Below are 17148 nucleotides of genomic sequence, written 5' to 3'. Positions count from 1 at the left end.
TTGCTTGGTAAGATACAGTTTGTATAAGATCTCTGTATCCTAACTTTTCTATCGTTTTTACTCTGAGCCTCAGGAGAGCTTCCAACTCAGGAGCCTGTCACAGAGGATTGTCCTGCTGGTCTAGGACAAAGGAATGCCATAGATGAAATAGTAAAAAGAATGGTAGAATAATAATAACTAGAACATGAGAAAGAATGCATGGAAAAAATTGTACCAGATGTGCCACTCTTGAACAATGCCTAATGAAATCGGGACTATCAATATTTCATTATGGCTAAGAGAGGGATTGTAAAAATAATTTTTTCTTTCTGGTGTAATTGTTGTCTTGGAAGCTTTTGCCTCTGCTAACTTAGGCCTCGACCTGACCTGGAAGCTTTTAGACTTCCTTCAATCTCATCTAGGCACAGAATATCTTCACCCTTCCTGGAAATATTTGAGACTTACTGCTGAATGAGCCCATCCCTTCCCAGTTGTTTATGATTTCTGGTTGGCTGATTCAACTCTGCTGTTCTGCCTCAAACTCCTCAACAAGCTGACTGACTCGATCAGGCTTCTCTCAGCTTCTCCTGATTGCTCTGCTTGGCCTGATACTACCTTGGTCAGTCAGTCTGTCCTAATAGAACAGCTACTAAGTCCTTTCTGATGTCAAAACTGCAATGAGAACTCTGCCAGTCTTCAAGTGTCACTGGTTAATTGTTTCTGAGATAGAAAACAAGCATTTACAACTTACAACACATTCTAAGAGGTTGTAAAACAATCAATGGTCATAAAAAGGAAATAAACAATTTATTACATGCAAGTACAGAAGATGACATATTGACTGGGTTTATTCTGTCATAAAATAATACATGAAATAAACTGTTAGAGCATTTGAATTATCTGTTGTTTGCAAACAGGGTTCCCTTTGCTGTTTTTGTAATTCCAGTACTCCTGGAATTTACATTGATCCATGCTTTCTAACTCCCCATTTTCCCAGTTTCCTATTCAAGACAGTGGCCTTTCCCTTGGGACTAGGCATCCACAGATAGCTTTGTAGATGACAATTATTTATGAAATCAGTAGAGATACAATTAAATCAGAAAATATATTTTATCATGTGCCACAGATATGGTTGTATAATCATTAACAATAAAAGGTTTACTCAATAAACCTTTAATGCCCTATTAATTTTCCATCTGAAATATATGCACTGTGTAATGTAAAGACAGAAAATTAGAAATGTTTCTTCATGTGCTGAGTTCTTATTTTACACTTTAGTTCTATGCAAGTGCACTATCCATCCTGTGAGAGAGCATATCAGGCCATACTATTTCATAGCAAACTCACTTTAGGTTGAAACAAAATTAGAAAATATCCTTTGAATAATTGTGATCAGTCACCTGTACCAGAAAAAAATGCCTCCTTGATTCAAAAGAAGCACTCTTCCAATGCCCTCCTTGGCCAAACTGTTCACCTCCCCTAAACCTCCTGCCAGCGTTTATTGACATTCAGTGCTGTGACTTGGACTTGTAGGAGGACTAGGATTGCCTAGACCCTGTTGGCAGTGGTTTGTTCAGAGATCTCCTATTGGAGAAGGACAATCTCATTTATGAACCTATTTTCATGTGGGAAGCAGGTATGGCTGCATTGGCCGAGATGGCGCCCTGGCCCATTACCAGGCCCTATAAAACCCACATGTTTACTGCCTTGCCCGAACAACTGCATGCATAAGCTGCCTGCCAAGTTAGATTATTCCTTTTGACCCAGATCTCTCAGCCTATCTGTGACTGACCTGAGCTCGTGCCTGGAGCATGTGTGATTTTGATTGGATGAGGTGGTGTGGAGGGACATGAGGTCAGTTGCCACTACTGTATAAATATATCCCTGGCCCTAAGTAAAATAAGCTGCAAGTAAAGTGGAAGCTGCGTGAACCAGTCTTGGTGTCCGTGTCGTTCTTGTCTCTGCAGATCGGTGACTGTGGCATTTTCATACCAATATTAAATAGTTGTATTACTATAATTTTAGTGTAGTATTTTCCTAAAATCATTGATGCTTCTTGGTTTTTGTTGCTCTCAGTGTTTTTTGAGCACTTTGTTGTTCCTTTAGGTTCTGTATCTTTCAGGGTTAATGTTTCCATTTTCTAAAACAATAGCAGGAGGGTTTTGGTAAGTTTTGATTAACATCTCCGGAGAATATTAAACTCCATCTACATTGTATTCTACTTGATATGCCCTTTCATCTTTCTTTGTACCATCACTCCAAGATTTCCATCACTATAACTTTTCTATATTTTTAAATCACCTCTGGTATTATCCTTCTTTCAAAACTTTTGAAGTCTTTATAGTTTCTCACAATTTTATAAATTTAAGGAAGATTTTTCTTCTATTAAAATGACTGGAAATTCTTGGTACAAATTACTTAGAATCTTTACAGAACACAAATATCCTTTTATGTTTCTTCCTGCTTGAATGAGAACGTGTTAGTTGTGAGTCCATATTCATGTCTCATTTATGTAGTTTGTTTTCTATCTTCTGTTGATATGAGGATTTCATTTCAGAGACACTTTTAAAATTTTGACGTGTTCTATTTTTAAGACATGATCAAACTGGAGATTGCTGGTTGAAGTTTGAGAATATTGGGATTATGCTGTTGTGTGCATGTTTCTCTGGAGGCCTGCTAGGCATTATTCATGTTCATCTTTCTTGTTCATGGCCATCTTTCTCAATGGTGGGTGTGATAGTTTGTATATGCTTGGCCCAAGGAGTGGGACCATTAGAAGTTGTGGCCCTGTTGGAGTATGTGTGTCCCTGTGGGTGTGGGCTTTAAGACCCTCATTCAAGCTGCCTGGAATCAAGTATTCTGCTAGCAACCTTCAGATAAAAATGTGGAACTCTCAACCTAAATGTTATTTTTGACATTCTTACCAGCCATAGACCAGAGGCCAATAAAGGACCCAGAAAAAGAGCAGGATGTGGAGCCGAAATGTACATACTGTTTATTAATTTTTTTCAGCCTGGGAAAGCCTATGAACTCTGGGCTTTGGTGGCCCTGCCCTCCATTCTTATGCCAGTGGCAGTTAACTCCCCATACTACCCTGTTCTCTCCTCTTTCAATGTGAGTTTGGGTTGCCATTCATGGACTTAGTCACTACTACATGAGGATTAGAAGGCATCTGGCCCATGGAGGATGAGGGAACCTGATGAAGGAACCAGTTACCATTTGGATAAGTGTGGTAAATACCACCATCTTTCATGCTGGCACTCTGATGACCCAGACTCACTTATAACCCCTACACAGGGAAAGGGATTTTGGTATTACAGCTGTCATCATTGTGGCCATCATTACAAGCATTGCCAGGGTGACAACAGCTCCTGTTGCCTTGACGCAGACAGCCACTATGGTGGAGACTGTCAATGCTGTTGTAGTCTCTAAGTCAGCTGAGGCACCACAGGTGCAGGAGGTACTAAATCAACATCTTTATTAATCCATCCACAATTTACAACAACAGATTGACTTACTGGCAGAAGAGTTGGACCTTGTTAGGAACATGTCTCTATTGGCATGGGAACCATTTCACTTAATTTGCCTAGGTCATTACCAGGTACGTTACACCACTTAAGCCCAACAACAGTTGGCTCAATATCTTGAAGGTACCTGGCCAGACAAATCCCTTAATGATTCTGTACCCTTAAGGGAGCATATAGTCAACCTCAATGCAACTAGGGTATCTGTGCTTTCCCTAGTTGTGGTATTCTTGGGGAAAGTGTGGAGCAATATTAAGAGGCTATTTTGCTCCTTATAACCGGGAAACCTCTTAAGATATGATGGGAGGAATTGTCACCCTAATAATTATTTTCTTGAAGTGTCTTGCACAACATAACTCTAGGCAGCACTTCATAAATGGGATGACCTTCCAGGTGCTGATGGCTCTCAAAAGTCCTTATTATACCCCCTCCCAAGGAAGTGATCAAAGCTTGGATGGCAGAGATCCATGAGACCACCATGTAAGCTGTTCCTAATCCTCTTGTATGACATGCTTCCAGAGTGATATCTCTTTGAGGACTGGTAGTCAATGACAGGTAAGATCCTGGAAGACAGGACAACTGACAGCACAGTCCAGTATAGTGGGGATCATCCAGGGTGGGGTCAACAATCTTGAGGCAATGGCAGCACCCTGGCTGGAACTAGATTGCCAAAATCAAAAAACAAAAGGATTTCCAATGTAGCAGGAACTGGAGGGCCAACTGTATATAAAGGCCAGGGGGCGTGCAGCTGTAAAGAATCTCCTATAGAAGGACCTAATTGAGGACTGCCTGAGAGACCAAGGATTGCTGGCCCAGACAATATCAGTCCACCTGGAATTGCAGTTTAGAAGAGATGCTTTCTTGGGACCAGTGGAACACTGTGTAAGTGTATTAATGGAGCTTGCTGCAGCATTCAGATGAGCTTGCTGCAGCATTTCTCACCTGCTTGCAGAGTCTGTGTTGTTGCTTCTGAGCCACCTCACTTTCAACCTAAGTGCAGGTAGGGTCAGGCAGCAAGTAGTCCAGGGCACAGGCAGCACAACAGGACATGAAGAACACCTCTAGTTTGGCTGGCTTCAAGACCCTCCAGATTGGTAGTCCTCTATGTCAGGGGGAACTTCTGGGCCAACACTCTGAAATGTAGTACCAGGAAAATGTTAGTGATCCTGACAAAAAACAAAAAACAAAAACCAAAAACAACCAAACAGGAGCCTATCAGATACAACTCATATCAGGGTCTTATTCTATTCAATATTGCTCACGCCACCCAAAGCACACTGCTGTCATGCAGGACAGTTTTGCAGTTAGGGGAGACCCAAATATCTATCGGACCAAGGCTTTATAGTAAGCAGCAAGATGATGATAAGTGTGCAGGCATCTAATTGGAAGCTACTGTGGCCTTTAACATAATTGGCTGGTGCTGACAGTCATATTACAAACTTAATTTCTGCTCCCCTCTGCATTGGTTGTTGTTAAGCAGGTTGTTAGCTTGTAATGTGAGGGTTCCGGTTTGTTGAGAGAATACATGGAGACACTTGGTCTTGTTGAGGATGTAACCTGGAAATGCTGGTGTTCTTGGGGATTAGCCTAGAGACTGGAGTTAGGCTCAGGTTTTGTTGGGGGTAGGGGTTTGGAAACTAATGTTAGGTACCAGCCTGTTAGTTTACCTGAGTTCAAACTTAGGTCAGGTTCTCTAAAATGGAGTCTGTCTTTAAAGATTTGGCCTCTCAAGAAATAATGTATGAAATTAAATTCCAGGATCTTTGCAATTGCCACTGTGTCCAAGAGAACCGTGTTTTCAAACAAGAGATGAGGCAAATCCTCTACTATATCATTCTCATGTAAAGCTGAGCATCCTATAAACAGTTATCATAGCTGATCTGGTTTCCATACCTGTCACACGAATGCCATTACAGAACTAATTCCATCAAAGCTGTGCCTGCACGCAAAAGCCCTGTACAAAATTAACTCAGTTCAAAACCCAGCATAGGAGAAACCCAGCATAGGGGTTGTCTGACCACTACATGTTATTAGCAGCTCTTGGCCTTGGAAGAAGGACAGGAAGTTCTTTTCAGAGATGTACTCATGCACATCCACCAAGTATGTTGATTTAGTACTTTAAAAATTGTGAATATGGAGATGTGAAGAAGCATTATGGGAGTGGGTATATGGAGCTGAGGAAGATGCAGTGCATTTGATCAAAGGCAGGGTATATAAATAAACGAGATTCCACAGACCATAAAAACCAATACTTAGCACTGACTTGACATTTATTTCTTCAGTTTGGCCTCTTGAAATCACTTATCCAGACTTCACACTTACCCTCACACTAGCAGAGATACCTTCAAATTCTTCCTTGTACTGTTACCTTTAATCACTATGTATCCTTCCCACTCTGTCTCAGGCTGCCCTGGATCCTCTCTGCACAGCCTCCCCACATACTCTTTGCCAGCCTAGACCATAAACAGATCAAATAGGATGCTGTTCCCTCATGTCTGACCCCATCCTGTGTTCTAAACCCTTCAAATAAAGGTTATCTAGACTATATTTTCACATTGGTATGCCAGCACACACCCCCTCCCCCACCCCCCACCCCTGCTTGCCTGCAATCTCCTTTCCCCTGTGCTAAAAACACACAAAAAGGAGCAAATATCTTAAAATGTCATGCTCAGAACCCATTGCACTCCCCACCCCCAGAAAAAAAACCCTAAAACTAAGAAAATAATTTCACTCAAAGAACAAACTTCATCTGTATCTCCTAAGAAGAGAAATTTAAGTAATTCCCAATGTATGGAACTACAAAACCAGAGACATGTTCCAGAAGGTCAAAGCTCCTATAGTATGTGAATCGACTCAAAAAAGATGGAAACAAAATAATTCGGGACAAAAAACAAAACAAAACAATACCAAATACCTGACAGAAATGGAACAATGTAGGATATGAAAGTTAGGATTCATGAATAGAGACACAGAAAAAAATTGAAATTAATAGAAAAGAGAATAAAAATGCAATAATCCTAATAATCATAACTCAAAGAGATTAGGTTGCAGACAGACTATCAGGCTGGAAGACTAGGTAGAGGAGCTGGTTGGCTCAAAGAAAATGATGACTGAGTATGTTTATTATATTCATATTTTTCATATTACAAATTATAAATACAATAAATTGCTCCATGAAAGTAGCACTACTTAAATGTACAAGTGAAATTCCAGCTGCGCTTTTACATTTACATAAAATATTCTACATTTTGACACTGTAACTTACCCTGGAAAACTTTCTTTTAAGCTTGATAACCACATCTATCACTGGGAAAGTAGAGTTACACTAATAATCCATCTTTACCCTTCCCTAGGAGATGTTCACCACTGCCAAGGAGATAATCTGAAATTACACTGTCAGAAATATTGATTTGGGGCAAGACATTTCAGGAACTCATAATTTTGAAAGGAAATCAATGTTTCAGGAAGTCAGAGTTAATGAACATGTTAGTGGTATTATCAGTCCTAACTCTTCCAAAGTTAGCATGAGGGTGTCAGCTGTCCTGATACATATCCAGGCTCACCTTTACTCTCATAGTAGGAAGGACTCCTCTATGTTCATTCCTGTACTGCCTCTATGTTCTTTCCTGTACTATTTCTTGAATCCTTATGGAATATCTTCAGATCATTTATAGTGGTGTTTTAAATAAATTTTCTATTTTAATTTTATTTGGAGGGGTATCTTTGCCTTTATGTAGGCCTGTGCATTTCATGCATGCAGATCCTACAGCAGATCCAAAAGAGGCCAAAAGATCCTCTGGAACCTAAGTTCTGGGCAGATATAAAGTCCCAAGGCAGGTACAGGAAATTGAACCTGAAAACTGCAAGAACAGGGAGTCCTCTTAACAGCCAAGCCATGTGTCCTGCCCTTTAATTGTTCCTTAACGAACTACTGTGGACACTTATATCAATGATCAGACAGACAGAATTCATGGAGCAACAAGGTCATGTTCTTACAGTGTCAGGGTGAGTGCCAGATCAGGAAAGACAATCAAACAGAATTGGAGTGACAAAGATATACTGAGACATTTGGAAGCAGGAGACACTTAATGTGAAAATATTTACCAATCATTATGACAATGACGTCAGTGTTTCCTTATGCACTGCTGTAGAAAGTGGTACAAAAATAAATTGGGATTGATAAAGATATGAGTCAGAAAGCAAGTGGAGCTTGTGGGGGAAAATACTCATATCAGACCCTTCACAAGGTCCTCAAGTATCTACTCTCTGATGATAGAATTCATTGTGTCCAAAACTGCTATGTAGACCTTGACCGGCAGAGGGATTATCAACATCCATACCCATATTGGATACTGTGTGGTATAATGAGGGGCAAGACATTGCCACTGCTCTCATACTGGCAAGACTATTTTGTGGGTAACAAAGCCAGTTAGGCTGGGGAAAGAAAACAAACAAAACAACAGCAACAACAAAAACCCAAGCAAACAAATACAAAACAAAGAAACAAAAACCATATCTTTCACTGGGAATTTTTCAAAGCCAATGATAAGGAAGGTCACAATACTTAGAAGGGTATCCACTTGTGACATTTGCTACATACTCAATTGGTTCTTTTCATACCCCATGGTGCTGCTTTCAGTTAGGGTCAGTGATACTTTGTTTTCAATGGACAGGAGTTACTTTAGAGAGTCAAAATTAATCAAATACTGAGAACAACTGACTGCTTGCTGCAGTGCCTTAAGTGGGAAAGCAATATCACCACATCTGCTATTATTCTCAGTGACACTTTCCGAAATCAACATTGAAACAGACTCTGGCAAAACCAATTCCTTGTCCTCTTTCTACTGTCACATGAGCGCCTCCCCATCCCTTGCTTAATCCCTCTAATAGCATATCTAAACCCTTTTTTTTAAAAGATTTTATTTATTTATTTATTTATTTATTTATTATATGTAAGCACACTGTCGCTGTCTTCAGACACTCCAGAAGAGGGAGTCAGATTTCGTTACGGATGGTTGTGAGCCACCATGTGGTTGCTGGGATTTGAACTCTGGACCTTCAGAAGAGCAGTCGGGTGCTCTTACCCACTGAGCCATCTCACCAGCCCCCTCTAAACCCTTTTTAACAGTCTCCTGTCTTCACTATCCAAGGCTCTTGAAAGGAGTGAATTGGCCTGAGAAAGGCTGACTCCATGACTGGATTCAAATTAGCAGTTGAGGAAAACACTTCAGTTTCCAGAACTGGGCAAGTCAGTCAAAACCACAGGATTATGTAAAACAGACCCCCCCCCCCCCGCCCCAGCTTGTTAGCCAAACTTCTGGCCAAGAGGTCAAGAGATACCCCCTTACCAGCTAATAAACCAAAATCAAAACAAAAACCAAACAAAAAAACCCAGATAGCCAAGCTTGCTACTCCTTGATATGAAGCAAGAATGATTAGTCTGAATCATAGTATCACCCACACTCCCAGATATAGAATCCATCAATCAGGATATCACATACCCCCTCCCTAATGTTCCTCTGTTTGTCTTTAAAACTGAATCAGTGAATTCAGTTAAGTTCTTTCCATGCTGTTGGGATTGGGCCTCTGCATGCAGGAATTTGTTCAATACCTGCTCCTTGCTTTTGCATATTGTTTGAATCCTGGGTATTATTCTTCAGCAAATCATGTCGTTGACACTCTTAGTTCTGATTCACAGGTGAGCAGATCTGGTTGACCAGTGGGAGACTTGCTGGTCAGGAGATTTTTCAGAAAGCACCTAGAACACTTCAGGGGACAAAAATGAAAGATGCTCACACCTACCAAAAGGAAAGAGAAATTATTTCAAATCAATCTCTCTCTGTCTCTCTCTGTCTCTCTGTCTTTCTCTCTGTCTGTCTCTCTCTCACAGTCTCTGATTTAGAGCTTTATTGTAGAAAAGCAGAGAAAGAGAGAAGTAAGACCAGCCATAGCCATGTGCGGGGGTGTGGGGGGTGACAAATATCTCTTTTTCTCTGAAGATTTCACTTTTCTCTATGAGATGTGAGACTCATTCACACGCAGTTCACACACACATGCAAAGTCGTTTTCCCAGGATCACTGATGAGGAGCAAGGAAGACTACAAGAAAACTATTCTGACCTACACAGTCTAGACTTCTCCAGCAGGAGATCTCTAAAAAAACAAACAAACAAAACAAAAACAAACAAACAAACCCTGACTACAGGGTCTAGGCATTCCCACACCTGCAAAAATTCCACAGTCACAGAAACTACTAACAACAAACTACAAAATAAAAATCAACAGTTTGGTCACATGCACATGGACACAGTGCTTTTCTTGAATAAAGAAGACATTTTCCATCTTCCTTCTAAGCCCAGCAGTGGCTGCTGAGGGCTCCAGAGTGCTCTCCATGCCGCAGGACCTCGGGATTACCTTGGGATCATGGGTGAGTGGAACGCAACATCAGCTCCAAAGAATCATGGAGGGTCTTGTGCCAGCAGGAACAGGGACAAAGGAACCCTGCCCAGAGGCTGGGATCCATTCTGGTCGGAGACACCCCTGCCATCCTCCTTCTGAGCTGTGGCCCCTGCCATCCTCCTTCTGAGCTAAGCAGAGGCCGCTAAGGGCTCCAGAGTGCTTTCCACATCTCAGAACCTCGGGATCACCTCAAGATCACAGGTGAGTGGAACGCAACATCAGCTCCAAGAATCACAGAGGGTCTTGTGCCAGCAGGAACAAGGACAAGGGAACCCCGCCTGACCAGAGGCTGGGATCCATTCAGGTCCGGACCAGCCCTGCCATCTTCTGTGTGAACCCTGCCGAGGCATCTAGAAGCAACATAGCTTCTTGGTCAGGGTCCTATCCGGCCTTCATCCTCAGCCAGGAGGCAGAGCTGAGACCCAGACCCCTGGGCACATTCCTTGCCAGAGGAGAGTCAGCCTACAGGGAGGTTTCTGACCCCAGAACTCAGAAGGTGGATCAGAGCCCCAGACTGCTCGACTCCTGCCCTACAAGAGGAGAACTTGCCTGCAGAGAGTGCTTTGACAACTGGAACTCAGGTGAGAGTTGGACTCCCAGGAGTGCTGACAGAGGCTAACAGAATCACAGAGGATCAAGCTCCAACCAGAGACAGCTTGATCATTAATACCAGAGATTTCCAGATGGTGAAAGACAAACGTAAAAATCCTACTAACAGAAACCAAGAACACTGGGCATCATCAGAACCCAGTATGCCCACTACAACGAGTCCTGGATACCCCAGCACACCCGAAAAGCAAGACGTGGATTTAAAATCATATCTCATGATGGTGGTAGAAGATTTAAAGAAGGGCATTAATAAGTCACTTAAAGAAATACAGGAGAACAGTGCTAAAGAGGTAGAAGCCCTTAAAGAGGAAGCACAAAAATCCCTCAAGGAATTGCAGGAGAACACTGCTAAACAAGTATAAGCCCTTAAAGAACTACAGCAAACACTGATAAACTGGTAGAAGAAACACAAAAATCCCTTAAAGAATTATAGGAAAACACAACCAAACAGGCGATAGAACTGAACAAAACCATCCAAGATCTAAAAAATGGAAGTAGAAACAATGAAGAAAACCCAAAGGGAGACAACTCTGGAGATAGAAACCCTAGGAAAGAAACCTGGAACCATAGATGTGAGCATCAGCAACAGAATACAAGAGATAGGAGAGAGGATCTCAGGTGTAGAAGACTCCATAGGCAACATGGACACAACTATCAAAGAAAATGCAAAATGCAAAAAGATCCTAACTCAAAACATCCAGGAAACCCAGGACACAATGAGAAGACCAAACCTACGGATAATAGGAGTAGATGAGAATGAAGATTTTTCAACTTAAAGGACCAGCAAATGTCTTCAACAAAATAATAGAACAAAACTTCCCAAACCTAAAGAAAGAGATGTCCATGAACATACAAGAAGCCTACAGAACTACAGATAGACTGGACCAGAAAAGAAATTCCTCCTGACACATAATAATCAGAACAACAAATGCACTAAATAAAGACATAATTTTTAAAACAGTAAGGGAAAAAGGTCAAGTAACATATAAAGGCAGGATTATTAGAATTACTCCAGACTTCTCACCAGAGACTATGGGACACAATGAAAGCAGTCCTAAGAGGAAAACTCATAGCCCTGTGTGCCTACAAAAAGAAACTAGAGAGAGCATACACGAAGAGTCTGACAGCACACCTAGAAGCTCTAGAATGAAAGGAAGCAAATTCAGCCAAGAGGAGTAGACGGCAGAAAATAATCAAACTTAGGGCTGAAATCAACCAAGTGGAAACAAGAAGAACTATTCAAAGAATCAACCAAACCAGGAGCTGGTTCTTTGAGAAAATCAACAAGATAGATAAACCCTGAGCCAGACTAACTAGAGAGCACAGGGACAGTATCCTAATTAACAAAATCAAAAATGAAAAAGGAGACATAACAACAGAACCTGAGGAAATCCACAACATCACCAGATTCTACTACAAAAGGCTATACTCAACAAAACTAGAAAACCTGGATGAAATGGACAACTTCCTAGACAGATACTAGGTACCAAAGTTAAATCAGGATCAGATTAACGAATTTAACAGTCCCATTTCCTCTAAAGAAATAGAAGCAGTCATTAATAGTCTCCCAATCAAAAAAAGCCCAGGACCAGATGGGTTTAGTGCAGAGTTCTATCAGACCTTCAAAGAAGACCTAATTCCCACTCTCCTCAAACTATTCCACAAAATAGAAACAGAAGTTACTCTATCCAATTCGTTCTATGAAGCCACAATTACTCTGATACCTAAACCACAGAAAGATCCAACAAAGAAAGAGAACTTCAGACCAATTTCCCTTATGTATATCAATGCAAAATTACTCAATAAAATCCTGGCAAACTGAATCCAAGAACACATCAAAACAATCATCCATCATGACCAAGTAGGCTTCATCCCAGGGATGCAGAGATGGTTTAATATATGGAAATCCATCAACGTAATCCAGTATATAAACAAACTCAACGACAAAAAAACCATGATCATCTCGTTAGATGCTGAGAAAGCATTTGTCAAAATCCAACACCCCTTCATGATAAAAGTCATGGAAAGATCAGGAATTCAAGGCTCATACCTAAACATAATAAAAGCAAGATACACCAAACCAGTAGCCAACATCAAAGTAAATGGAGAGAAGCTGGAAGCAATCCCACTAAAATCAGGGACTAGACAAGGCTGCCCACTTTCTCCGTACCTATTCAATATAATACTTGAAGTCCTAGCCAGAGCAATTTGACAACAAAAGGAGATCAAGGGGATACAAATTGGAAAGGAAGAAGTCAAAATATCACTATTTGCAGATGATATGATAGTACATATAAGTGATCCTAGAAATTCCACCAGAGAACTCCTAAACTTGATAAACAGCTTCAGCGCAGTAGCTGGATATAAAATTAACTCAAACAAATCAGTGGCCTTTCTCTACACAAAGAATAAGCAGGATGAGAAAGAAATTAGGGAAACAACACCCTTCACAATAGTCACAAACAATATAAAATACCTTGGTGTGACTCTAACTAAGGAAGTGAAAGATCTGTATGACAAGAACTTCAAGTCTCTGAAGAAAGAAATTGAAGATCTCAGAAGATGGAAAGATCTCCCATGCTCATGGATTGACAGGATTGATATAGTAAAAATGGCTACCTTGCCAAAAGCCATCTACAGAAACAATGCAATCCCCATCAAAATTCCAACTCAATTCTTCACTGAGTTACGAAGGGCAATTTGCAAATTCATCTGGAATAACAAAAAAACTAGGATAGCAAAAGCTATTCTCAAGGATAAAAGAACCTCTGGTGGAATCACCATGCCTGACCTCAAGCTGTACTACAGAGCAATTGTGATTAAAAAAAACAAAACAAAACAACAACAACAAAAAAAAACAAACAAAAAAAACCTGCATGGTACTGGTACAACGACAGACAAGTAGATCAATGGAATAGAATTGAAGACCCGGAAATGAATCCACACACCTATGGTCACTTGATCTTTGACAAGGGAGCTAAAACTATCCATTGGAAAAAAGACAGCATTTTCAACAAATGGTGTTGGCACAACTGGCACTTATGTAGAAGAATGCAAATTGATCCATTCTTATATCCTTGTACAAAGCTCAAGTCTAAGTGGATCAAAGACCTCCACATAAAACCAGAGACACTGAAATTTATAGGGGAGAAAGTAGGGAAAACCCTCGAAGATATGGGCACAGGGAAAAATTCCTAAATAGAACAGCAATGGCCTGTGCTATAAGATCAATAATTGACAAATGGGACCTCATAAAATTGCAAAGCTTCTGTGGGGCAAGAGATATTATCAATAAGGCAAAAAGGCTACCAACAAATTGGGAAAGAATTTTTCCATCCTAAATCTGATAGGGGACTAATATCCAATATGTACAAAGAGCTCAAGAAACTGAAGTCCAGAAATTCAAATAACCCCATTAAAAATGGAGTACAGAGCTAAATAAAGAATTCTCAACCGAGGAATACTGAAGGGCTGAGAAGCACTTGAAAAAATGTTCAACATCCTTAATCATCAGGGAAATGCAAATCAAAACAACCCTGAGATTCCACCTCTCACCAGTCAGAATGGCTAGGATCAAAAATTCAGATGACAGCAGATGCTGGAGAGGATGTGGAGAAAGAGGAACACTCCTCCATTGCTGGTGGGATTGCAAGCTTGTACAACTGCCGCAGACCTACTGGGTCCCTGTGTCTGCGTGGAACGGGGTCTCTCGACACGGGTGGGCAAAGCGTGGATGAATGACAGACAGACACACACACAGGAGAGTTCGTGTGGAATCTGAGTGTAATTTTACAACTCGAGCATCAGACTTTTTATGCAGAGGACAATAAGGAAGTTGGGTGACATATTCGCAAGGTACAATTGAGGTAACCGGAATCTTACATAAAACAGAGGAATGCAAACACAAAAGGTCTAAAGGGAACCACCCAGGATAGAATACATTGATAACAGCTGGGATCAACAAGGGCTCCACCTAAAATTCACTAATCTTAGAAGCCAGGGTCAAGGGCTTCGCGTCCTTGCCACAGTTCCTATTTTAGTCTCTTGTATAGTCCACCTTCCCCTTAGGCCATTGTAAATACGTGTGTATGGGTGTAACTCTGCTATAGTATCTATTCTGGTTTCTCCTTTGGTCTGATACTTCCTTCTTCCTAAGTGATGGTAAATTCCTGTGTAAGAGAGTGACTTAGCTTTTACAATCTTGCTGAATTCTAAACCCTTGATCTTGGTCAAGGACGCCCTTAGACTGTTGGAACACTGGCGGAAGGCTTTAGCCATGTTAGAGCACTTATAATAGGAAAATACTGAAAGAGAGCACATGTATCCATACTCTAGACTAGCACGGTAATGGAACTTGGGAATGAAAAATTAATGTATGGGTAGAGAACACTAGACTCCAGGAGGAGAGCTTCCTTGAAACTCTTTTGCCTCATGAGTGACTTTTAAGCCTTTCGGCTTGTCCAGTTGACTTGACCAGAGAGCGTAACATACAACCACTCTGGAAATTAGTCTGGCGGTTCCTCAGAAAACTGGACATAGTACTACCGCTAGATCCAGCAATACCACTCCTGGGCATATACCCAGAAGATATTCCAACTGGTAATAAGGACACATGTTCCAGTATGTTCATAGCAGCCCTATTTATAATAGCCAGAAGCTGGAAAGAACCCAGATGTCCCTCAACAGAGGAATGGATACAGAAAATGTGGTACATTTACACAATGGAATACTACTCAGCTTTTAAAAACAACGAATTTATGAAATTCTTGGACAAATGGATGTATCTGGAGGATATCATCCTGAGTGAGGTAACCCAATCACAAAAGAAGTCACTTGATATGTACTCACTGATAAGCGGATATTTGCCCAGAAACCTAGAATACCCAAGATACAACTTCCAAAACACAAGAAAATCAAGAAGGAAGACCAACTCGTGGAAACTTCATTCCTCCCTAAAATACGGAATAAAAAATCAATGGAAGGAGTTGCAGAGAAAAAGTTTTGAGCTAAGACGAAAGGATGGACCATCCATAGACTGCCCCACCCGGGGATTGATCCCATAATCAGCCACCAAATGCAGACACTATTGCATATGCCAGCAAGATTATCCTGAAAGGACATTGATATAGCTGTCTCCTGTGAGGCTTTGCCAGTGCTTGGCAAATACAGAAGTGGATGCTCACAGTCATCTATAGGATGGAACACAGTGCCCACAATGTAGAAGCTAGAGAAAATAATCAAGAGCTGAAGGGGTCTGCAACCCTATAGGTGGAACAACAATATGAAGTAATCAGTACCCCAAGAACTCATGTCTCTAGCTGCATATGTAGCAGATGATGGCCTAGTTGGCCATCATTGGGAAGAGAGGCCCCTTGTCTAGCCAACTTTATATGCCCCAGTACAGGGGAAAGCCAGGGCCATGAAGTGGGAGTGAGTGGGTAGGGGAGCAAGGTGGGGGGAGTATAGGGGACTTTCGGGATAGCATTTGAAATGTAAATGAAGAAAATATCAAAAAAAGGAGACATTTTCCTGATGTAAGTCAGCAAATCATAATTATTCAAAAGGTGATTTCCTATTTTGTTTTAATGTATGCTGAGTTATCTATCTATGATAATAGTGTGGCCTGCTATCTTCCTCTCACAGTATGCAAACTGGGCTGCCCTATACATTGTTATGACTCAGAGAAACTCAAGAGGAATGGCTGAGGTGCCTTTTAACATATCGATGGTGACATCTTTGACTTGGTGCTTTCCTGGCTCTTGCTTCCTCTCTTGGCCCCTCTCCTCTCCTCCCTTCTCTTCTTTTCTCTACACCCACCCATCCTCTCATGGCCCAGTTCAGTCTGGCCCTTTTCAGATGGCTCTGGCTGTTTTCTCCCTCATAGCCTCAAGTCCCAAATTACTTATAAGCACCATCTGCCCAAGAACCAGGTACCTTCTTGGAATGCTGGGAGTTCTAGTGCTTGGGAAAATAGCAATGCCTCATGGGAAAATAAAGTGGCCTATTGGTTTTGTCTTTATGAACTCCTGTAGCAGGTGACCAGAGTCCATCTCTTGGTCGGTATTTAACAGTTAATAACCCTTGCTCAAATGGTGGAACTGGCTTTTTTCCAACAAACCTGAAAATTATCATGACCTACAACAAGCCTTCTCCTCAGTCACACCTTTGGGCTTATTTTCACACCTTATTTTCACACAGCCCTAAGGTATAACCTTAATAACTAAGCATATGAAGGCACACATCTGAATGCTGAATTTTTATCAAAGAGAACATGAATCTAAGACGAAATTTTAATAGAAAGTAAAACTTTGCTCAGTAAAAGTTAATTTTTACAGCCATAACTATGGTGCTTTATAATGTATATTTTCTGATTCAATCAAATGCGTACTGTTTCCTCACATGACTAATACCTACAAAGTTCTCTGGGGATGCCTATGACTCAGGCCAAAGGCCACTCTCTTGAATAGGAAATGGTGGGACAGGGGAGTTAAGAAAGTATGGATGCATTTATGTTTGAGGAGCTTTGTGACTGCTGTAGCAAACTGCACATACTACAAAGTGGTTATTTTGGGGAAATA

The 17148-nt window shown here is 41.1% G+C and overlaps 1 long non-coding RNA gene across 1 annotated transcript in view; it reads right to left on the bottom strand.

The window, feature by feature from the left end:
• Positions 1–3440: 3440 nt before the first annotated feature.
• The window catches only part of Gm31758, a 41022-nt gene continuing 27314 nt past the window's right edge, over positions 3441–17148 (bottom strand). The window contains exon 2 of the long non-coding RNA XR_385461.3: positions 3441–4636. This is a non-coding gene — a long non-coding RNA (predicted gene, 31758). The remainder of the gene's footprint in view (positions 4637–17148) is intronic.

The sequence above is a fragment of the Mus musculus genome, chromosome 17 (genome assembly GCF_000001635.26).
Source record: "Mus musculus strain C57BL/6J chromosome 17, GRCm38.p6 C57BL/6J".
In the NCBI taxonomy this organism is placed as follows: Eukaryota; Metazoa; Chordata; class Mammalia; order Rodentia; family Muridae; genus Mus; species Mus musculus.
Note: the sequence above shows the minus strand (reverse complement) of the source record. Positions and strands in the feature narration are given on the sequence as shown.